The sequence below is a fragment of the Bos taurus genome, chromosome 26 (assembly GCF_002263795.3).
Source record: "Bos taurus isolate L1 Dominette 01449 registration number 42190680 breed Hereford chromosome 26, ARS-UCD2.0, whole genome shotgun sequence".
Classification (NCBI taxonomy): Eukaryota; Metazoa; Chordata; class Mammalia; order Artiodactyla; family Bovidae; genus Bos; species Bos taurus.
In genome coordinates this window covers 12,796,511-12,811,693 of record NC_037353.1, presented here as the reverse complement: position 1 = coordinate 12,811,693, position 15,183 = coordinate 12,796,511, and the positions used below count along the sequence as shown (strand labels likewise).

At 44.2% G+C, this 15,183-nt stretch overlaps 1 protein-coding gene across 4 annotated transcripts in view; it reads right to left on the bottom strand.

Annotated features, from left to right (window-relative positions):
• The window catches only part of PCGF5 (polycomb group ring finger 5), a 122,574-nt gene that overhangs the window by 88,387 nt on the left and 19,004 nt on the right, over window positions 1–15,183 (bottom strand).

Below are 15,183 nucleotides of genomic sequence, written 5' to 3'. Positions count from 1 at the left end.
AGTAATTTTGGTAATCTGGGGGGAAAAAAAAGGGAATTAATAGTATCCTTTCAAAATATTTGGGAGCAACTGTCCTCAAACATGGATGACATGGAGAATCAAAGACATCAAGAATTTGACCAATGCAGTGACTCTAATGAGAGACAGAAATATATAGATGCTTTAAAAATGATTATATTTACAGATGTGATCTCACTGAACTAGAAGGATTAGGGTCCTAACCCTGTTTAAAAAGTTGTTTATATAGACAAAAATTATAAATTTATTAGATAATTTAGATAGATATATTCAATATAAATACAGCTACATACTCTGAATTTTTAAAAAATATCTTCATTTTTTGGCATTTTATGAAAAAGAAGCTAAAACCTGAACAGCAAAGAAAGCCTCACATTGTGCCCAGATAAAGGCAGTTTATTACCTTTCTTGAACTTGGAGACCTACATAGTACCAAAAGAACACCAAAAGAACTCATTTTCGGAAAAAGAAACTGAGGCAGTTAAAAGGGAAGGGATTTAAGGATGAGAGAGAAAAAGAAGGGAGCAACAATGAACTGGGGGTGCTGGAGCTTTCGCTATGTACAAGCAGTTGGTTTTGTTCTCTGAGCGCTCTCAGCATTTTCTGGGTTCTCATGCCTGTCATCTTCCAAAACTCCTGAGAGCCAAAGGTGTGCCTCGATAGTAACTGCTCCACTGTTTCATACCAATTTATTCTCCATTTTGGTAACTTACAAACAGGCTGGTTTAAAACAAAAACAAAACCCTGAAGAAAATAAGAGTTTGACACAGACAACTAAAAAAAGAATGTCAAGGATTATGCCATGTCTCTGTGGTTCTCCTAGGTTGGTAAGGCCCCGGATGAAATGCAATCAGCATTTGCAGCATTTGAAATCATCTATTACCAAGGTCTAAACACAGTCCTTATTTTGTAATGGAGTGAAAGTGAGCATGTGGTCATTACTACTACTACTACTACTACTACTACTACTACTACTACGTCGCTTCAGTAGTGTCCGACTCTGTGCGACCCCATAGACGGCAGCCCACCAGGCTCCCCCGTCCCTGGGATTCTCCAGGCAAGAACACTGGAGTGGGTTGCCATTTCCTTCTCCAATGCATGAAAGTGAAAAGTGAAAGTGAAGTCGCTCAGTCGTGTCCGACTCTTAGCGACCCCATGGACTGCAGCCTACCAGTCTCCTTCATCCATGGGATTTTCCAGGCAAGAGTACTGGAGTGGGGTGCCATTGCCTTCTCCGTGTGGTCATTAAGTCACCCCATAAATACTTTGCTGCAGGCCTACCCTATACCAGGCATAGGGTGCCAGGTGCCTGGAAAACACCGGTGAATTAGGCAGACATGGCCTTGTCTTTATGGAGCTTACCTTCTAGAGGAACTGAATATTAATTAAATATTCAATTTACATTCAAATTAAATTTAATATTAATTAAATATTAAATACATATTGGTTAAGCAGATCTAAAACAGCTGAAAGCAAGCTTTTAACAAAAGGAGGAGGGATAATCTGAAAAATGTTTCATAAAAACCTCACAATCACATAACTTTAATGACTCAGGTGACCTTAAAGTCATGGCTGACTCTTTGTGACCCCATGGACTGTAGCCCGCCAGGCTCCTCTGTCCATGGGGATCCTCCAGGCAAGAATGTTGGAGTGGGTTGCCATGCCCTGCCCCAGGGGATCTTCCCAACTGAGGGATTGAACTCAGGTCTTCTGCATTACAGGCAGAGTCTTTACCATCTGAGCCACCAGGGAAGTCATAAGTTCAATCTATTATCCAACTCTGGGATCCTGTCTAAGACATCCCATCCCTAACAAATAGCTCACTTCTCTAACGCAAGATTTGTCAGAATATTTTATGAGGAGTAAAGAATGGAGAGAAATATACTTTTAAAAATTTTGGTATAAAACCCAATAATTATTAAAAAACATGTTCTCTAAATTTTATCACAACCTAATTTGTAGTGCTAGTTACACTAAATGGAACATTTCTACAATTTTTTATGTCATGTTCCATAAACTCAAACAACTTCAAAAACAGCAACTTAGTTGCACCATCACATTATGAAAATTGTTATGAAAGTGTTACATTAGCTTACACTGACATAACACATTTCAGAAATGTGGGTCTTACTGAAATCATTAGGTTCACAACTAAACAGCCTAAAAAAAATCAGGTTTGAAGCTTTTGACTACCTACACTTGGTTTTGCTCTTCATAGAATGTCAACATCAAAAGAATAAAAGAGCTGTAAAACATGTATCAATTTTGAAATTATAACAAACAAAATTGTTAGACAAAGCAGGAAAACAGTAAGAAAGGAAATTCCCATTAATAGCTAGTTTGTTAGGATATACTGTCAAGGAGTTAAAACATCACTCATAAAAATATAAATTGAGCATGTGTCAAAAATTTATTTAAATCATTAATTTAAAACAGCAGGATGACACATCCAGTTCAGTGGAGTATAGGAAAGCCTGAAGTATATATAGTCAATGAAAGAGAATACTGAAAGAAGATTGTTTTTATATATGTGTGTGTGTGTGTGTGTGTGTGTGTGTGTAACTGGTTAATATGCTGCTGCTGCTGCTGCTGCTGCTGCTGCTGCTGCTAAGTCACTTCAGTTGTGTCCGACTCTGTGTGAACCCATAGACAGCAGCCCACCAGGCTCCCCCATCCCTGGGATTCTCTAGGCAAGAACACTGGAGTGGGTTGCCATTTCCTTCTCCACTGCATGAAAGTGAAAAGTGAAAGTGAAGATGCTCAGTCGAGTCCGACTCTTAGCGACCCCATGGACTGCAGCCCACCAGGCTCCTCCGTCCATGGGATTCTCCAGGCAAGAGTACTGGAGTGGGGTGCCATTGCCTTCTCTGGATTAATATGCTAGAGGTCAATAAAACTACAAAATCTCAGGTTTATCTTCATTATTAGACAAAAACTGTTTGCAAGTTATCGATCTACAATGAACATCTAACTTCACAGAATTTGGGTCCTGATCAATAGTAAATTAATAAGTTCAACAAAGATACAGCTCGCTAGAGAATCATGTGATTTGTGACTGGGTATGTCCGCTAATGCTTCAGAACACTGAAAGGACATGCAATCTTCACCCTTGTGCCTCATTCCCAAGTGTTGGGTATTTTTTTCTTAACACTTTAATATGCAATAGAACCTTGGCTATACAAAATCCTCATGCATGGGTTAGTCTTGATAGTGGCTCGGTTGCGAGATCTAAGTGTTAGTTGCTCAGTCGTGTCTGACTCTTTGCAACCCGTGGACTACAGCCCACCAGGCTCCTCTGTCCGTGGGATTCTCCAGGCAAGAATACTGCAGTGGGAAGGCCATTCCCTTCTCCAGGGGATCTTCCCGACCCAGGGACCGAACTTGGGTCTCCTGCACTACAAGCAGACTCGTTATTGTCTAAGCCACCAGGGAAGCCCAGAAACCTAAATTAGCCCTTAAAACACTTAGTACCAAGGCGTATGCTGGTGCGTGGTAGGTGAACATCCCACAGTCACCAGGGCTGCAAAATCACTCTTTATTTGTTTGCCTGCTTTTCATATCACCTCTCTTCTGTATCAGAAAATTTGATGCCTAATGTTGAGTTGCTTCTAGTCATTTCCACCAACACGTTTCTTTACTGTTTATCTTTCTTTAAAAATATCCCCTTTTATGAGTACTAATCATGTCAACCTTTTAACTAAACCAAACACAAACTCTTTCATCATAAATACATCTAAAAGTAATGAGTCAGAGGCTTATTCATGAATAAGCATCATATTCTATAGCATAAACAGTTAATTCTTCGACCCATCCACCCCTTGTTCCAATATTAAGAAACACATTGAATGTTTATTACTTAAGATCATTGTTACTTAATGTAACAATTCTACTAACTGAAAAACAGTTAAGTAACAAGAAGGAACTTTCTAAAGACTTCTTTCTAAGGGGTCAATACAGTAAACTTCTGGCTCTAGATTACATTACAGCTGCAGTGTCCCTCATCTAGTCTTAACAATTCATAGTAATGACGACTGTGCAACAATGTGCCATATACTGTGCTAAAGGCTTCCCCAATTGCATCCTGTTTAATCTTCACAAAAATTCTGTGAACTAGTTTGTATTATTAGCCCCATTTTTCAGATGAATAAACTGAGTCACAAGAATTAATTATTCCACTTCCGAGCCCTTAGGTTAAACCACTCTGTTACATCAATAGAGAAGACAGAAGAATTATAAAAACAGATATATTAACAATAATATAATATGTATGATAATTTGTATGATAATTTTTATATGCAGGCACTATTCTAAGCAATGAACATACAGAAGTTGTGTATTTCTCACAATAACCCTCTGGAGTATGATTATAATTCCCAATTTACAGAAGAAGAAATTGAGGCAAAGAGACGTTAAGTACTTGTCCAAGGTCACAAGGCTAAGAAGATGCAAGGCTGGAAGGCAAACTTGGACAGCCTAGCTTCCAAGTCCAGGACCTTCCCCTGATGCCATACTGCTTCTTTTAACAATTTGAAAAGCACAGCACAAGTAAACAATCCTAACTCTTTAGAACCTCTGAGGTTGGAAATCACCACATTAAAGCACAGACCCGTAACTAAATGTTCATTACTATAATCAGAAGTCATCAAGAACAGATTAAAAGGTTTTCATTCAGCCTTGTTAAGAAGGCAAAAAAGTAACACACTTAAGCAAAATTTCATCCAAGATGAATTTCTAAAAAAATATTTTTCTGGAAAACAAACTCAATACAGAACAAATGAGGTGTTACAGTAGCTTTTAAAATTCTTTCTGTAGAAATTGTTTTTGTTCTTGCAGCTTTGGGGTTTCTCAGAATTCCCTCAGGGGCTGTGGGTAGAGGGAGAAGGGGAAGAGATAGGACCCCAGTTCCCCACTCCACCTTCAAACAAGCAGCTCTGTTTATATTTTTTACATATTGGGTTTCCCCTTAAACTTTTGCTTTGATGGGACTGAGGCTCCCATGAGAACTCGGTCTGAGTGGGCGGCCCTTCTCGACTTCAGAAAGCTTTCCCCATCACTTCCCCAACATCCCAGAAGGTTCACTTCACAGCATTTCTCCTCTTGCTTCTAGAATCTCATGCCCTAATCATACTCCCACACGACCTCGCCTTTCCACCCTCCTGTGTCAACTATCATTGATACCACAGCTCATGTTCACCAAATTCTTTCTATATGGCCGGCTCTCAGTTAGATGTTTTCACATCAACTCCTTCACTGACTGTGCTCAACGCCTGTGTGACTCAGATTCTACTATGGCCCTACTGTGAGGAGCCCACTGTCCAATGCCACAGAGTGATGGAAGCAGGATGAAAAACTAGATGGCACACCTCAAGGGCCCCCCAGCTCTTAACCAGTGTGCCAGCTGGCCTCTCAGTTCACGTTAATTCCTGTTCAAACCTTCCCTGAGACACTGTTCCAGACGCAACCTCCCCCAAACAAAACAGAACACAAAGCCCCCTTCAGAGCAGCACCATGCTTGGCACGGACACATGCAGGGCACAGCTCTCAGTGCCCTGTCACCCTCCCATTCTGGGCAGTCTGGTGAGGAGGGTGAGGCTGTGAAAAGTACAAGGGAGATGGTCCCTCTTGCAGACACATGCGTATTTAGCCCTTCTCAAAAAGAGGAACTACCTCCCTTGCACTTTTCACAGCCTCACCCTCCTCACCAGACTACCCAGAATGGGTGTGGGCACAGTGTAGGAAGATGTCCACTACTCAGTGTCAAGGGACTGGCTGGTAGGTAGGACCCCTGAGTTCTGGTCACACCTGGGGTGACGCCCTGTGGAAGACAGCATCATCGTCCCCATCCTTCCTGGTCCACTAGGCTCCCCTCTCCACTCTGCAGGCTGCCTTCTGGGAGCCTATGCTTGGACCAGGGTTCTGGGTGCAGGCTGGGCCAGCTCAGGGAGTGAGCTGTGTATGCAGGGCAGCTAAGGCCTCCAGGAAACAGCTTTTAATCAAGGGCAAATCTCCCTTCTCCCTTGGTCTCTGGGGAGGACAATTCCCCAAGTTCCCTCAAGAGACTGAGCTCCAGGTACCCACAGCAGTTATTCTCTCAAAACTCACCTTTACTGAAGGCTTCTTCTCTGCCCTGTCCCACTCGCCCACTTCCCTGCTGACATTCCTGGGAGAGCCTCTCAGATAAACCGCTTACTCTCAAGTCCTTGTCTTCGGGTCTGTTTCTAGGGAAGCCAGACTGGGATTTCCTCTCCCTTGTGACTCCATTTCTCTACCAGTTAAAACACCAGGACTGGACAGAGGATCTCGAGTGCCTCTTCAGGCTCTAGCATCCTTTGCTTTCAATGATGAAAGCATCCAGCTGAAACTGATGATGGGGTTGCCTCTTCACTGAGCCACTGTATCCTATCTTGGAGCCCAGCTCCATAAATGAGGAGGAAGAAGGCAGCACTGCCCGGATGCCATCAGTGAGGTCCCTGTGGCCGCCGTGGGGACGGCCTCAGCTACAGAGATCCTCCTTCCCAAGGCGATGCACTTTCCTGAGGTCATCATTATGCACTGACTGAGAGCTGCTCGGGCCGAAAAGGCCTGTTCATCTCAGCCCAAGTCAAGCCAACTCTGAAGGGCCACTTTAGCCCCAGCGCTCCTCGAGGGGCTGCTGAGGCTGCCGCTGGGCCTGCCTTCTTGTTTCTTTCCCATCCTTCAAAGGGCTGATAAACATCCTGAGTCTTCAACTCCACTTTGTGGTTGGCTTCCCAGAGGACCCCACCTGTGATGACTTCATTTTAAATTTTATTTATTATGTCATGAAAATCACAGACTCTGGAACTCTGCCTGTGGAAGCAGGCATGTTCCTTTTAATGCTATAAGGCCAGGAAGTGGTGGAGACAGGAGGAAATAAAGCGAAGTTTTTAATAAGACGGGAATGAGGCAGATACAGACCAGCTATGTATGAGATGCAGTTTCGGTTTCTGAACAAAAGCAAGAAATACATGAAAGGTCAGCACAGTCAGTGAAACTGAAAGTTGAGAGAACTCAGATGAGGTAGTCTCAGAGGGCAATGAAAGAGAGAAATCTCTCCCAGAGAAAGAAAACAAGAATGGCTTTGCCAAGGAGAAGTAGCAGACTAAACATACCATACATACCAAGTCAAAAATCATGGGGCAGAAACAATCCGTCTGAAAGAGGGCCCTGGACCACATCCAACCCATAAGACATACCATCCCCCAGTGTGACCAAGGCAAACGCCAGCCTGGCAATTCCCACCAATGAAGCTCAGGTTAGATCATGCTCCTGAAGAGGCTGGGGAGATTCCCATGATGCTACCACAGGCAGGGCCTCTGCAGAGACTCTCCCAATGACACACAAGGACCCAGACGGCTCTTCAGTGAGAAAGCTGGTGATTCTGCTCTGCCAAAGGTTGTGCCCAACTAGTGGCAGCCAGTTACCTCCTCTGCTTGGCTATGACCTACTGGAGAGGAAAGGCTAGCAGTGGATAACGACTGGAACTTAAAATAAGATGGTAAGTTGCAAAGGCACCACTGAGAAGGTGACATCTGGGCAAAGAGATAAGGACTTAGTCTCATGGTCACCAGGAGGAAGGTGGTGACACAGAGAGAAATGAATGAGCAAGAACAAAGCCGATGCCCGAGGAAGAGCAAGGAGATGAGTGTGGCCGAGAACTGAGAGGGTCTGAGGTCAGGGAGATGAGGGACAGGTCTGGCAGAGCCTTCTGGGCCACTGTAAGGATGCTGGCATCTACCTGGAGAAGGTGGGAAGTCCTGGGAACACAGCTGTGTTGAGCGACATAATCTAACACTTCCATTTCCCTTCTCTGGATTGATTTTCCTCTGCAGCATTTCTTACCATCTGACAAATTATACATGTTCAGTATTTACTGTCTCCACTCATTAGAAAGTAAGCCCCATGAGGGCAGATGATTTTTGTCTGTTTTTTTCACTGCTGCAGGGTCCCCCAATGTCTGGCACTTACTAGATAATCAATATTTTTTGAATGAATGAACGGGTCATCTTGAGAAGAACCTGAAGAACTTTTCTAAATGGCAATATGAATTCAACAAAGAGTATGTTTCTACTCCCTCCAAAGATATTTAGATTGGCACTGTGAGGCCAAAACAACAAATTATCTTCTCTTTCTTTTAGGCACCTAGGTGCCCAAAGATAGAAATATGTTTCTATTAATAACTTCTAAAAACTGGATGCTTAGATGCAGAAGAAAACCACAGACTCATCGAATCAGCAGTTGGGAGGTTTTACACATATGGAATTCATTCATGAAACACACACCGAGAGACAGTGTCTATGAGATGCTCATTAATGAGGTTTCAAATGAACAGGATTCAGAGCCACTGCCTTCCTGTGACAGGCCTGCCATTCTCAGGGGCAGATGGGAGCAGGGGAGGGAGGAGAGCGTTTACAAAGGACTAGTGCCCTCGCCAGCAGGACAGGGAATCCCCTTTGAAAATCACTGACCCTGGTGCAAAAAAAGCTTGAGATTCAACAGTATAAGGAAATGTGTCCTTTTTATATACAAAAGTTTCCAACATACCAATAGTTTATGGTCTAGGAAGTTTTCTAAAATAAATTCAGGTCTTTTTGTAATACTTGTGTTTCCTGATCAATCCACAGACTCAAGGCATAACTGAAATGATCTCTGTGCACAATAGTGAAAAATAGTACAGGACAACATCACTGAAATTTAATTGAATAAAATGGAAATATTCTGGAAATATACTGGAGGGAAGAAGAGGGAGGGAATAAGGGTGGGGAAACTGCCAGGAGCTGCTGAAGGAGTCAGAAAGGGACCCGTGGTTCTGTTTCCCCCTGGAAGCAAGGCCCCCACCTCCTCCTCTCCACCATCAGCCCTTTCATCTCTGAATTCAGAACTCCTCTGTGAGCTTACACCAGCCGTGTAACCTCACTGAGTCTCCCTGTTTCCTTGTAAAAAGGGGGCAAAGGGACTTCCCTGGTGGTCCAGTGGTAAGACTCTGTCTGCCAATGCGGGGCACATGGGTTCGGGAAGAATCCACATGCTGTGGAGCAACCAAGTCTGTGCGCCACAAGTGCTGAGCCCGTGCTCTAGAGCCCACGAGCCGCAGCTACCAAAGCCTGCTCACCTAGAGCCTGTGCTCTGAAACGAGAGAAGCCTCTGCAAGGAGGAGCCCGTGCACTACAACTAGGGGTAGCCCCCGCTATCCACAGCTAGAGAACGCCTGTGCATAGCAATGAAGACCAAAGACAAACAAAATTATAAGCAGGAGGGGGTCACCTTACAAACTGCACCTGCTAGAAGGTAAATAATGTAACACATCCAGCACTTAACACAATGCCTGGAGCACAGTGAGCCCTCAGTAAACATCAGCAGTCACTGCAATGATAACACTGCCCGTGAGATTTTATTTTCCAAACATGGCCACACTAGCATATACCTTCCACCCAACAGGGCTCCGTGCAGTGTGGTGCGGACATGCCTCCATCAAGCGTTATGACTGTGAACCCTCCTCTTGAATCTGGGCAGGCCTGTGACCAGGTACAAGTGATTCTATGTGACTTCCAAGACTGGTTATAAAAGGTGACACAGCTTTCCTCTGGCCCCTCCTCTCTTGAGCCAGGCTCCTTGGGAGCCCCGGGGGGCCAAATAACAAGTCTGGGTCCTTTGATGCCTCCATGCTGGAGAATCCACATGGAGAGGTCACACAGAGAGAAGGATGCATCTGAGGAGCCCAGGTGTCTCAGACCAGGCACCAGTAAGTGAGCAAGCCTTAAGATGATGCCACCCCAGCCTCTAAGCCTTCTGTCCTGATCCTGAATGGAATGGAGACAGGCCACACAGCCAACCAGAATCAAAGTTCCTGACCCACAGAAACCACGAGAGGCAGCAGATGATTGTTTTGTATCAAGTTTGGGGTGGGTCTGTCAGTGTATCAGACGACCAGAGCACTGCCAATAATGACTCCCCGTTTGCTTCTAACAGAGAAACCACAGCATGTTACTCTCTTGTTTAAGAAGGATTCCAGCGGGCCACAACGTCATGCCAAGAATAAAAAAGAACTGGGGAAGCTCCTCGGGGAACTGGGAGACTTGAGGAAGGGGCTGGGTCTCCTCCATCAGTGAACCCCCAAGGCCTCAGCAGCTCCTCATTAGTAGTAGCTTAACTGCGTGAGATGAGCCACACGGCATGGAAAAAGTGAACAAGAAGATAAGTTATGAAAATCATGTATTCACCAAGTACAGACTCCTTCCACCCGGTGCTGGGATCCTGTTGTCAAGCTACCCTCCTGTCACCTGCAGGAACCCACTGAGCTTTCTGACACACAGGGAGTCCTGTGATGGACTTCAGACTCCATGAAGCAATCCATGATCAACGGAGGATGCGAGCAAGTGGATGAAGAAATGAATGAACCACCCCTGCCCCCAGTCTGTCCTCCATCGGACAATTCTAAGGCATGTTCCTGGAGGGTCACCTGTGGGATCAAGCCCCAGCTATCCATAGTGGTCACCAAGTTACTGAACAAATCTTGCCTCCAGTTTCCTTTCTTTCCTATTAACTCTTTCCAGGGGCCAATCCTTTTCTTTGGTATTACTACTCAATATAAATTAATTGTCCCATAAAGCCTTGTCCAGGTTTTGTTACTTAGAGGAACCCAGCTTAAGACTCACTTAAATTTGATTTAGTAAAATATGATTTATGTTCAACAATTTAATAACCCTATAAGGCAAGTTATCTTCTAGAAAGTGATAGAAATGATAAGAAAATAATATTGGGCTTTTCTTGCATAATTGTACTTTATGTTGTCCTTTAATTTTTGGCTTTAAAAAAAAAAAAGAGAGATGGTATCTAGTATTAGGTGGCATTTTTCTCAAAGGTTTATGGAGTCATTTACTCCTTTCAATTCATGATCCTAAATTTCTTATGGGCTTTTAATGCTTCTAAGTAATCCTACTACATATCCCTGGCATGTTAAATCCCCCAAACCACCTTCTCCATCCTCATTCTCATCTGCTTTCTTATTCCACTAAGAAGATGGGAGCATCAGAAGAGAAGGTCCACACACTCCCACCGCATTCACCCACCCTCCACTTGCAACTCACCAATCTGCTACCAAAGTAGATATCAACTCATGCCCTACAAACACACCATCCTTACTGCCCACCCAAGGACATTTCCTCAGGAATTCTTAGCTCCCATCAGCATACAAACATGCCCTTAACACTACCTCTAAAAAAATAAAAGCAAAGAAAGTTCTCTTGATGCCACTTTTCCTGACAGCTGCCACCCCTTTTCTCTGCTCCCCTTTTCAGGAAATCTTCATTAGCATCACCTCGCTTTTCATCTTATGTAATCCATCAGCTGCATCTCTCACAAACAATCACTCCCTCTTCCTTCACATGCTTTCTTCACTTGCCCTCCAGGACACCACCCTGTCTTTGTCTGCCCCCATCTCCTTGGCTGATCATTCTCCGTGGGCTCTGCTGTTTCCTTCTTCCTCATTGATGGGAAATGCCAAGGGTTCAATGCTTTGAGCAGAGAGAGAGAAGCAAAGAGGACATTCTGTTGGTGATCTCCTTCATCCCCAGGCCTTTAAATACCATCTGTACACTTCCAGGCCTCCCTCCCCTCCTCTCCTCTCCAGACTCAGGTCCAACTGCATCCTCTGTGTATTAGTTTTCTACGGCTGTTGTAACTAACTGTCACAAATCTAGCCTTAGGACAACACAAGTATTTTCTGATGGGTCTGCAGGTCAGATATGAGTTTCACTGGGGTAAAATCAGATGTTGGCAGGGCTGTGTTCCTTTCTCAAGACTCTTAGGGAAGATTCGTTTGCTTCTTCCGGTTTCTAGAGGCCACCTAAATTCCCTGGCCCACTGCCCTCTTCCTGTTTTCAAAGCCAGTCACACTGAATCTCTCTGACGATCTGATCCTTTCAGAGTCACATCTCCCTCTGGCCACCAAAGGAAAGGTTCTCCACTTTTAAGGACTCATGTGATTAGGCTGGGCCCATTGGATAATCAAGGATAATCTCTCCACCTCTAGGTCCTTAATTTAATCACATCTGCAAAGTCCCTCTTGCTACCCAAGGTGTCATGTTCACAGGATCTGGAGATTAGGATTTGGACATGTTTGGGCGCCACTGCTCTGCCTCTCCAAATGGCTATCTAACAGACACAGTCGCTATGTTCAAACTGAATTCCAATTCTCCCCCATCACAAATCTCCTCCACCTACAGCTTTCTACATCTTGGTTGACTGCAACTGCATCTTTCCAGTTGTTCAGGTCCCAAATGGGAGAAGCATCCCTGACTCTTCTCTCTCTCATATCCCGCATCTAATTCACCAAAGAGTAGACTTTATCTTCAAAATATATCTAGAATCTGGCCACCTCTCATCACCTCCACTACTGCCGGTTGAAGCCACGGCCACCTTGCATCAGAATTGTTGCTGTCACTTCCTAATTGGTCTCCAGCTTCTCTCCTACAGTTCATTTTCAGAGCAGTCAACATGATCCTTTTAAAAATTAAGTTGACACATTACTTTCTGATGAAAATGCTCCAAGGACTCCCTAGGTCGTTGGGAATAAAAGCCAAAGCCCCTGATAGTCTCCACCGTCCACCCCAGTTGCCTTTCTGACCTCCTCCTCGGCATCCCTTGCTTTCTCCACTCCAGCCACGCTGGCCACTTGCTGTCCCTCTAACCCTCCAGATGGATTTCACTCGGGGACTTGGCTCTCCTGTTCTCTCTGCTGGAATACTCTTTCCCTGATACCTATGGCTATCTTCCTCAGTCCTTGCACTAGTTTTCTATTGCTGCTATGAGCAATTACTACCGAATCAGTGGCTTAAAACAAAATCCACTTATAACCTCCTAGTTCTGTAGGTCTGAAGTCTGGGTACAGCATGGCTCTGCTGGTCCCCTGCTCAGGGTCTCACAGGCCAAAATCAAGGTATCAGCAGGGCTGCATTCCTTTTTGAAGGCTCTAGGTATTAGTATAAGCTTCCCTGATAGCTCAGTTTGTAAAGAATCCACCTGCAATGCAGGAGACCCTGGTTCAATTCCTGGGTCAGGAAAATCCACTGGAGAAGGGATAGGCTACCCACTCCAGTATTAGTATGCTTCCAGGCTCATTCAGGTTGCTGGCCAGACTCAGGTTCTTGCAGCTATAGGACTGAGGTCCGGTTTCCTCACTGGTCGCTGCTCCTCAAGGCTGCTCTCCCCCTTTTTTTCACTCTCCACACAGCCCCTCTCCAGTACTGGCAGGCTGTATCTCCTTCACATTTGAATTGCTCCAAACTCAGCCACATCTCTGTGACTCAAACCACTCACTCTACTTTTAAGGGCCACCCAGATTATCCAGGATGATCTCTGTATTTTAAGGCCTGTGGAGAAAGCAATGGCACCCCACTCCAGTACTCTTGCTTGGCAAATCCCATGGACAGAGGAGCCTGGTAGGCTGCAGTCCATGGGGTCGCTAGGAGTTAGACATGACTGAGCGACTTCACTTTCACTTTTCATGTTCATGCATTGGAGAAGCAAATGGCAACCCACTCCAGTGTTCTTGCCTGGAGAATCCCAGGGATGGGGGAGCCTGGTGGGCTGCCGTCTATGGGGTCACACAGAGTCGGACACGACTGAAGCGACTTAGCAGCAGCAGCAACAACTTTAATTAAAGCTGGAAAGTCCCTTTGCCATGGAACATAACCTATTTACAGGTTTCAGGGATTACAGCATGGACATCCTAGGAGGCTTTCTGTCCGTCATGCCTCCTTTCCTGACCATGGCATTCATACTGCAACCAGCTCTCCACTCCCCATCACAGTTCATCTCCTTTTCTTGTTCAATTTTCTCATTTTTCTATAGCTCTGACCATCTTATAACAAATCATATAACAAATATGTACTATGCTTATGATTATCATATGTATTCCCCTGCTATAAAATAAACTCCTTTGGGTCAAGGATCTTTCTTTCATTCAATCCCAATCTAAACACTAGCTAGAAGGAATGGAATAAGCCCTTCTTGGATGAATAAACTTATTCTGTCGCTCAACATTCTCTAACCCTATTTCCACAGATTACTTTTAGTTTCAACGGTTCAAAAACACTTATAAGAACAAAGATCTTGACTGGTGATGAGGAATATGGATAAATATCAAAGGACTGATCTCTTAACATTGCCCCACAGCTGAGGTGAATAGTATCTAACTAATTCAGTTCTCACTAACAAAGACATCAGTGTTTGCTGGATAAAAATGTTTGTTATTGGTACAAAAATAACAATGCTTTATTTTTTATGCTATTATCCAAGTACATGGGCAAAACAAGTTGAGTTGTTGAGTTCATCTGGTCTCAATATGCATAGAAAAATAAATGACTAAAATTGTCATAAATGATTTGTAAAAGCCTCCATAAATGCCTGTGTAGTGGGGAAAAGAAACACACTGGTTTGAGGAAGTACCATGAGAAAGCACTGACGCCCACTGATGTTTAAGACTACCGAATGCCAGTCAGTCAGTTCAGGGTCAGAGGGATTATGACAAAGCAAGAAAGAAAAAATATTTCTTTTGAAGACCAAGTCATTTTAGAGATCAAAAACAAACTTCACAGAGAAGGCAACTGAGGCTCAGAGAGGGTAAGTGACTTGTCTTATCTCACACAGCTAGTCAGTGATCTGATACTTTGGACATACAGTCTTAAAGAATAGGGAAAGCGAAAGTGAAATTTCTGAAGCCTGTCTAGGCATTTAAAATGTTCATTTAATGAGCTGATTCTCTGCTTCAAAGGGCTGGATCCAGCACAGATGCTGACAGACAGGGAGACTCTCCCTACCAGCACTATACTCGGCCCGACCAGGTCAAAATGCTACAGAGAGGACAGACCTAAGGGTACGGCATGGCCACAGGCCTTGCAACCTCAGAGTGACTGGAGGAGGACCCCTGAGGACATCACTACACAGGGACAGGCTGATGGTGCAATACATTTGAGAAATCAAGGGGCTGAGGAATAAAATGGAACGATACCTCACTAGATTAACTATATGTTAATAGAGGAAAATAATTGTTACCTAAGGATTTTGACAAAATCTGGAAGTATTTATAGATGTGGACATGTTGCCACCAGAAAGGCAAAAAATGACGGAAAGTATATTTTCAGAGAA